Raw genomic sequence first — 8,568 nt, 5'->3', positions numbered from 1 at the left:
GGGAAGTAAATAACAAATGGCCCAGACCCCACCTCATCCGGAGTGATTTCAATCCAATGTTCCATCATAGCTAGTGTGCGAGGCGAGTGTTTGGGGTTTGGGCTATCAATTACAGATATGTGTAGGCTGGCAGACACTATCATTTCGTTGATTGTCACCAGTCCACCGCAGTGACATCAGGAAGTGATTCATCAGTCTATTTCCTGTGACACCCAGGGAAATATGACATGCCGGAGCCTCTGGAATTATGGGGGATCTTGAAAAAAGGGCTCTTTAACATGCTCGGGGGGGCAAACACATTCTAATGCAGACATTTAACCTCTCCCCGCCAGCGATTGCTCTTGACTGACTCTGTCCATTCATTCGTTTCATTTCAGTCTGGCTGTTGATGAAACTATCCGCGCTAATTAACATCCACTGGAAAGGAACAGAATATTAGGAAATAAATTATTATTAATATTATCACAATGATAGACAGCAAACATGATTGTAAATCTTGTTGCATTTAAATAATGTTGCAGTTACAACATATGTGTAGTGTACAATGTTAAAGTTAACAGAAGCATACTGTAATTATCTAGTTATTATTCTTCATTAAGTCTAGGTAATTCCACAGTGGTAGTGTTGAATAAATTTTTAAAAAGATATTTGAGTAGACACGGTAGGGAAAACAAGTTTTTATTTCCTTCATTTGTATCCCAAAATATGCTTAACAAGCTGCATTAATGTAATTGCTTGCATTTGATCATCTGCTCTGATTTTACTCTATAATAGTTAACCCACTCGTATGTACATCATGTCTCTGTCCTTTTACATTTAGTAATTATAATATGCAGCTTGCAAAAAAATACATTGATTTCCATCAAACTATTCTTCAAACGTTTTGGATGCTTTACTGAAAATAACAGAATACAATAGGAAAGAGAATAGGGCTGCAACTCATAATTATTTTCATTATTGATTCATCTGCTAATTATAGCATAACTTTCTTCCAAGCAGAAGTAAAAAGAACTTTAGAAGATATTCAGTATACAACATGAGACAAAGGAAGGCAATTTCTCAAGTTTGAGAAGCTGGAGCAGGGGATGTCTGGCATTTATGCTACTACTACTACTACAAAAAAACAAAACATTCATTAATTATAAAAAAATATCAATTGTTTCGGCTCTAAAAGGGAACAATACAAGTGGATCATCTTAGTATGCAGACATTATATGAAATGATAAACAACTAATACAAATAATGTTGGTTGTCCGGCAGACATGACGGTAATGTGACTATGGTGGCCCATCACAGCTTCATGGATACAAAGGAAACGGAGGTAAATGTCCTGTGCCTTGTGCTGCTCGCAGGTCATCCTTCCTCAGAGATTCATACCCAGCTGGCAGTAAGCACAGATGATACCAGCAGGCCAAACTTTATTCCTCCCGTTGCAATTGCGTCTGTGAGCAGTGACTCTATCAATCTGCTGGCGGTTGGGAAGATTGCCTAATCCGGTAGCCAAGGGACTCTCATCAGTCTGCCTTTGTGTGTGTGTGTGTGTGTGTGTGTGTGTGTTTGTGTGTGTGTGACCAGCCAGGTCCTTATTGGTAGGAAATGTATGTACTGCTCCTCTGCTTCACATTGTCACCCTCATTTGTAAACACGGTCATCCATCAGGCGCCGGCCCCCCACTTATCCAAACAGATGAAGAAGGTGTATGTTCTTATAATTTGCTTTCATCTCAGAGAGAGAGGGAATAATAATAATTTCTCCCTGATGTACAGTTGCCCCCTCCTCCTTCTCCTTTTTTTTTTTCCCCCCTCCACTTTCATTTTATCCTCTTTATCCCTCTTTATTGCTTGTGGATAGTGTATTAATGAAGCGGCCTAATTTGACACCCAGCCGCAGTGTAATGGATTAAAACGCAACACTGCCATCCGTCTGCCAGCCACAAATAAAGCACGCAGTATAAATATTGTAATTCATACCTGTAATAAGAATCATGGTGCCACCTCTTGCCTGTGTGATAATAATCTTAACCTGCTGATGTCTTGCAGATTGGAAAAATCTGACGGTGCTTGTGTGTGAACGGGTGTTTAAATTCATGCTTGTGCTGCAAATAATAAGAGCATGGACTTCCACCATTTATGGAAAACTGTGCAAATGTTCTTGTTTTCTTCTCTTCTAGCCCAATATTTTTTTCCTTGAAGCTTTTAATGAACACATATAGTATGCGTGGCATTTGTTTGATACATTTATGATTTAACATATATTCTAATATTTTCATCACGAGTATAGAGGTGCGGAGTGGGAGAAAGTCTTTTTCCCCATTTCAGATTTTTTCCTGAAAAGATATCCTCAATGTTACTTAACATAAAAAACAAAGCAATATAACAATCATATACTTTTATGTTATCACCACCCGTTTCAATTATTTCAATTTAGTTACCAAGAAGTCATGTTTTGTCCGTCAGTTTTTGCACGGTCTTAACACTACAATACCCATACAACTCAGTTGCTGTTGCTATGGAGATAAAGGCAATCAGAGCAGTTGGTTTTGTGTTCAAGACATGGTGCCATAGTTGCTAAATTAACCCAGAAGTAAATTGATTTAAACTGCAGATTGCATTATCAGTTTTCTCAACAACACAATGGTTGGCTTCCTCTTGTCGTTTTCGGCACATTTAACAACATTTTGAGCCCAGTGATTGAATGTTTTTTTGCTGACATGCACCTTGGGAGTCGTATTTAACGTCTCACCCAAAATGTTTACGTACACAGGACTTTTTTTTTTTTACAGAACACGATATTTCCCATCACAGTTGATCATCTTTCACACTGAGGATTCAACCAGAGGAATTTTATAAAGCCATAGAAATGCTCCAATTGTCTGTCATGTAACATTGTCTATGGGAAAAATGAATAGGGCTTTTAGTTCTTTAGTTCAAGGGTGCTCAAAATAACTCAGAAACCCCATCCTCACAATGATCATCATCTCCTCCCTTTCCATATTCATTGCAATCACACCTCGTCATTCTTTTCTTCTTGCTCTTTTATTAATCATCATGATGTTCATCATCGTCATCGTCCAGCCGTCCTCTTTAGCAGCAGGTGTCTTGATTTTAACAACTCTTCTTTATAAGCCGCTCAGGCTGTCAGCACTTTAGTCACGCTCTTGCATGGAGCTTTAGATCCTTCGCTCCTGATAAGCCATTGTGCTTCCAGCTTTGTCTGTTGCCAAACGTGGTTGAGATAATCATCTGTAACAACTTTGTGAATGGATATATGACACGTGGCACGCTGCATAGGAACAGATCAGCAAGGCAGTTATGAATGGAGATGCTGTTGCCATCTGTTCAGGCTTCCAGAGACCTTCAGAGATTTAGACCCCTACGTATATCTTCACAACAAATATTTCTGAATGTTGAGTACACTTGCAGCTGCTGCTCAAATATAATTATTGGGAAGTAGAAATATAACACCAACAACAATTTTAACGTGGATATGTAAATCATATTGTAAAAATGTCAAGTTTGATTCATTTGGACATTCAAAAAATGCAATAGGTGACGTGAGTGAGGTGATGCTGGGTTGTGATCAACTTGCAATGCATTTTTAAAACTTGATTATTTATTCAATGTCTAATAATAATAATAATAATAATAATAATAATACATTTAATACAGTTGCACTATATCCACCGGGGCTGGGACGATACGCTTTTGTCCTGATTCGATTCTTTCATGATACATGGGAGCCGATTTGATTTGTATTGCGTTCCAGAAGTTTTATTCTAGCATGTATTTTCCCCATTTTCTGGAAACAGAAACGATGTAGTCAGCGGTACCGGATAAACAGAAAATATTTAGGTGAAATATTAAAAAATATTGATTCTAGGGAAAATAATCCCCCTAATGGCCACACAATCTGCCTAATCCCCACAACAGCATTATGGTTGACTATTGTATTCAGAAGTGGACCTCTTGTGTAAGCACTCTTACAAAGAGGGCCTATCCCAACCGATGCTTTCTGAATAGCAAACATCCCGGTGCCTCCATTTGCAATGTAGATGTGCGTGTGTGTTCTCGCTCTCTATTGAATTGTTTTCTTAATCGTTTCCTTTGTGCCAAGAAGTAAAGAAAACAGATTGCGTCTGAAGAGCATTGGAAGTGCCAATGACCCCTGGTCACGACAGCAACATTAGGACTGCCAGAACAGCAGATAAAGAGCCAGACGGGTCAACTACTCTGTCCTGCCATGATTGCTAGCACCAACATTTTCTTAAAGGGAGACCATTTGGTATTCTGTGTAGCCTCTTGCATTTTAAAGAATAGGAACTTTTAAAAATAATTCCGTATTGTTGCTGTTAAGCCACTTTTTGCTGGATTTGAAACAATTTTAACACCTCCACTCCATCTCCTGTCACATATTTGGTTTGTCACTCTTCGCGGAATGCCTTCAACTAAAGTATACATGCATTAATAGGTCTTCTCCCGAGTCATATCTCAATTTCTAATACTGTTTGTGAGCAAACGAATATAATTAAATAAATAAACAAAGATATAATTGCAACAGGAGACAATATTTAACTCCGTGCTTTTCTTATCTTAGAAAAAAAGGCACATTATCAACGTATAAAAGTACTAAGCACCGTAGCAATGACCAAAAAGCCAAAACATACAGTAGTATGATTGGAAAGAAACCTAATTGTCTTTCAAACCTCTGTGGTACGTTCTATTTATTAATCTGAAAGTGATTCCAAATCTTGGGGATAATGAAAATCTCTTTTATAAATATGTATGCAGTGAAGTCACAACATAATAGGGGGCTGGTGAAAAACAGGAGGCAGCAAGGCGGCTGAAGGATGAGGCGCAAGCCCTGCAGAAAAGAATGTTCCCCCAGCAGAAATTGGTTTAATTAATAGGACATTTTACATAATGATTACAGTGTAATTGCACCGACTAGCAGAGTGTCATTAAATATATCCTTGCTCCTTTACAACACCCTCCAGCTAAAAATAATGAGTTACATTGGAAATCACTATGCAACAGGTTCATAAATAACATTTAAGCCTATACAAGGCAAGTACTTATAAATAATAAATATTTGCCTTTTGTAATTGAAGAAAAAATGACTGCCTCTTTTTTTCTGCCGCTGCACACTGCTTTTTTCCTGTTGTAGCTCAGGACAGGAGAATTTCCCCTTTTTTTTCACCTCTTGTAAGTGCTGAATAATTTATTTGCCGGCTAATAGTCAACACTGTCAACACTCGGTGGTTAAAATATACCTGTGTCCAGATAAATGCAGCAGCAGGCTACAAAGCGATTATTCCCTGCTTCCAGATATTTTGTTGGATGCAGTCCCTGTATACACTGCAGTAAATCACCAACTTCCAATTACCTTCCACCATAAAACAAGGCTTGTATTCAAATCAGGCCCCAAAAGAGAAAGAGACGGGGACAACTGAACCCATGCCTTGGGGCGCTGACTGAATGTGTGCATGCAGGAGTGTGTGTCAGTGTGGAGGTGTGTGGGTGTGGGGGGTGGAATTTGTTTCTTCGTTTAATGCTTATTCCATTTTACTGCAAAGTGGCACTGCTCCACTATCCCTGCAATAGCACTTTCATGCTGGCCGGGTTTTCATTGGCTTAAAATGTTGGCTACTGAAATATTTTCATTAGTCTTTCTTCAATTGAAGATCCAAAAGTTTCTCTTGAATATCGTCCAAAACAGGATGAAAGAGTTAGATGTGCCGTGATCAAGTGCCATGATTGCAGAATTACCAAAGCAGTGGTAATTGTTCTCAGGGGATTGTTGTGCAGTAAGTGGATCTATCAATCATTTTTATGTATTGGAGCTTGGAGGTGGATATAAGTCCTTGCTACTGTTAACCTTTTAGGAATTAAGAAAAATGAAAAATTGCATTGAAATATTTTGGAATTACACTTATATTTATAACAAAACATAATTAGTTTAAACATTTTAAACTTTCAGTTGATGAAAGTTTTTTAGTATTCAAACAGCGTATAGTTTATTATTATCGTATTATAGTTTACTGACGTTCCAGGGATTTCTGGTCATGTCATCATCTCATCAGTGGAGCTACAGGATTAGTGGTGGGATTCCATTTGTGATCTCTGCGCCTTCGATGAATTCTCTGAGCACAGTTAAGTTATGTGTGTATGTGAGTTATACAGTATGCATTCATCATGTCGGGATAACAAATTTGTTCAGATTATCACATAACGGGAGTAAACTTGCATTCTTGACCAGGTTAGCCATGTATTTTCGTTAGGTTTAGTTGTACGGTTAAGGTTAGAATGACTTTAAGTTAAGTGTACATTGAACAGTAATGAAGGAAATATTTACTAGAGTAAAACTAACAATAACAGTGTAAAAATACTTCATTTCAAGTAAAAGTACTGCATTGCAAATATTACTTAAGTATGTATAGTATTGAAAATAGATCTACTCAATGCAGAAAAATACTCATCAGATTATTAATGCTGATGCATTCATGTGTACGTTGATTTTTACTGTATAGTTACTGTATAGTGAGTGGAGCAAATTAAACTATTTTATATACTGTTGGGTAGTTTAAACTATTAGCTCATCATATGTTTTGAATTTAACATTTGGATTTGTGGCAACAACAAATAAGATAAATAAAGTTGAGTAAAATGTTTAATATTTCCTTCCGATTTATAGTGGAGCATGACACATCATAAAATGAAAATACTTAAAGTAAAGTATGAGTACCTCAAATTTGTACACACTGCACCTGAGTAAATGGACTTAATTTACAGCACTGAAATTAAGTCTTTATGTGTGTTATGTATGTTAGTCAGTAGTACAATAGTACAACTTTTCATCTATGTATGCATGGAAAATCCATATTACTTCCTATTATACACCTCCCCACCTTCAACGACCTCCTTCGTGTCCTCTCATCACCAATCCCCCTTGTCGTCTTGGCTCCTCTCCTCCACATCCTGCTATCCTTCTTGTCCCCATTAAACTAGCACAGTGGGTCTGATAAATGTCTACCCAGGTATCATCATCACACATGCAGATTCCCCTTGAACACGATTCACTTTTGATCACAGCTCCTCTGTACGGCGGTGGATAAAAAACATGCAGGATGCTCTCCTTGCTGCTCGCCTCCCTGCCTCTGAGTGTATTAAATACCCCGCTTTCACTCCACACACACACACACACACACACACACACACACACAACCAGCCGCCTTCTCTCCATACCTATATTCCAGCAGCAGACACCATCAATGGTTTGCATTTATGCAGAATGCATCAATAACTGGAAAAACTAAGAGGCCTTGTCAGGGACGGGGAGTTGTCACAGGCGCGGGCAAACGATTCTACGCGGTGCTCATCTGAGCTGCAATCAGCCCATAATCTGAGTATACATCAGGCCTTTGTGACATAGAAATTTCCTGCTCCTCCGCTCTCATTTTCAGAGGCAGTAATCACAGGGAGAGGCGCTCAACCTCCCCGAAATGTATAAATAATTTTCCTTCAAACATATTAGCAGTCAAAATACCAATATCCATCATGGCGATGCGGGGAGCTTCTTAAGAAGCAATCAGAGCCTCTGCATGTGTTCTTTGTCTTTGGCAGCTGAGAGACAGGGCGCAGATTACTTGTGCGAGTCCTGTTTTGCATAATGGCCTACCCCCTTGGTGCTTTTAAACTTTCCTGCCGATCCATTACGTTTACCAAGCCCAGTTCCCTGCCTGTCTTTAATAGCATGCTTCCTTGGGAAGAAGATCTGGACGAGGGTTTAAAGACCTTTTTATTAAGGCACGCATGTGGGCCTCCATCCATCTCCAACCGGCAGACACGTTTATGTTCCATGGACGGGTTATGTACCGCCATCTTAAAAAGCGAAAACTTGCCCTTTTTACCTCATTCGGTAAAAAAGGGAATTTTTGAGACGAGTTGGTAGTTTTCAAGGTTACCAGGGCAAGAAATACCCTGAGCAGCAAATGTACGTTGTGTGCCAACAAGCTGTGTCAGATCATTTTTATAAGAAATTTAGATGAAAGACAACATTGGCCCTGAATACAGACCTCTTGTGCTGCCATGGATAGTGTCATATTCTCAACACATTTATGTATGAAGATGTAAAATGGCATAATCCAGGCATAACACCATCTCATTAAAGCACAGCAAAATATCGCTTTTTTTCATGCCAGAGGAGAAAGAGGATGTTACCGCAATTCACAAGAGGTGAAAATTAAGGCAGTTTGAGCTTGGAAGTCACCGGAGCTTGACAGGACATGGGCTGCAGTTTTATGTCACGTCGTTTATCTGCAGTTTATATTTTCTATGACCGCATTGTCTTTTTCAAGAACCTTTGGAAAATACACAGGCTGTAAAAACAGCCACCTTTTGTCTGCGATGTCCCTCACCAATGCTAATGTTTTTGTAACAGTTGCAGCCTCTTAATGATCCACAAACACTTTTCGCAAGATATTTCTTTCTAATATCGGTTTAAATGTCTTTCCTAAGTAGCAGATGTGGGGTCAGCGAAGGTGGGAACTTTAGGAAAAATAGGTGAGTAATG

This window comes from Etheostoma spectabile, chromosome 9 (genome assembly GCF_008692095.1).
Source record: "Etheostoma spectabile isolate EspeVRDwgs_2016 chromosome 9, UIUC_Espe_1.0, whole genome shotgun sequence".
Classification (NCBI taxonomy): domain Eukaryota; kingdom Metazoa; phylum Chordata; class Actinopteri; order Perciformes; family Percidae; genus Etheostoma; species Etheostoma spectabile.
Note: the sequence above shows the minus strand (reverse complement) of the source record.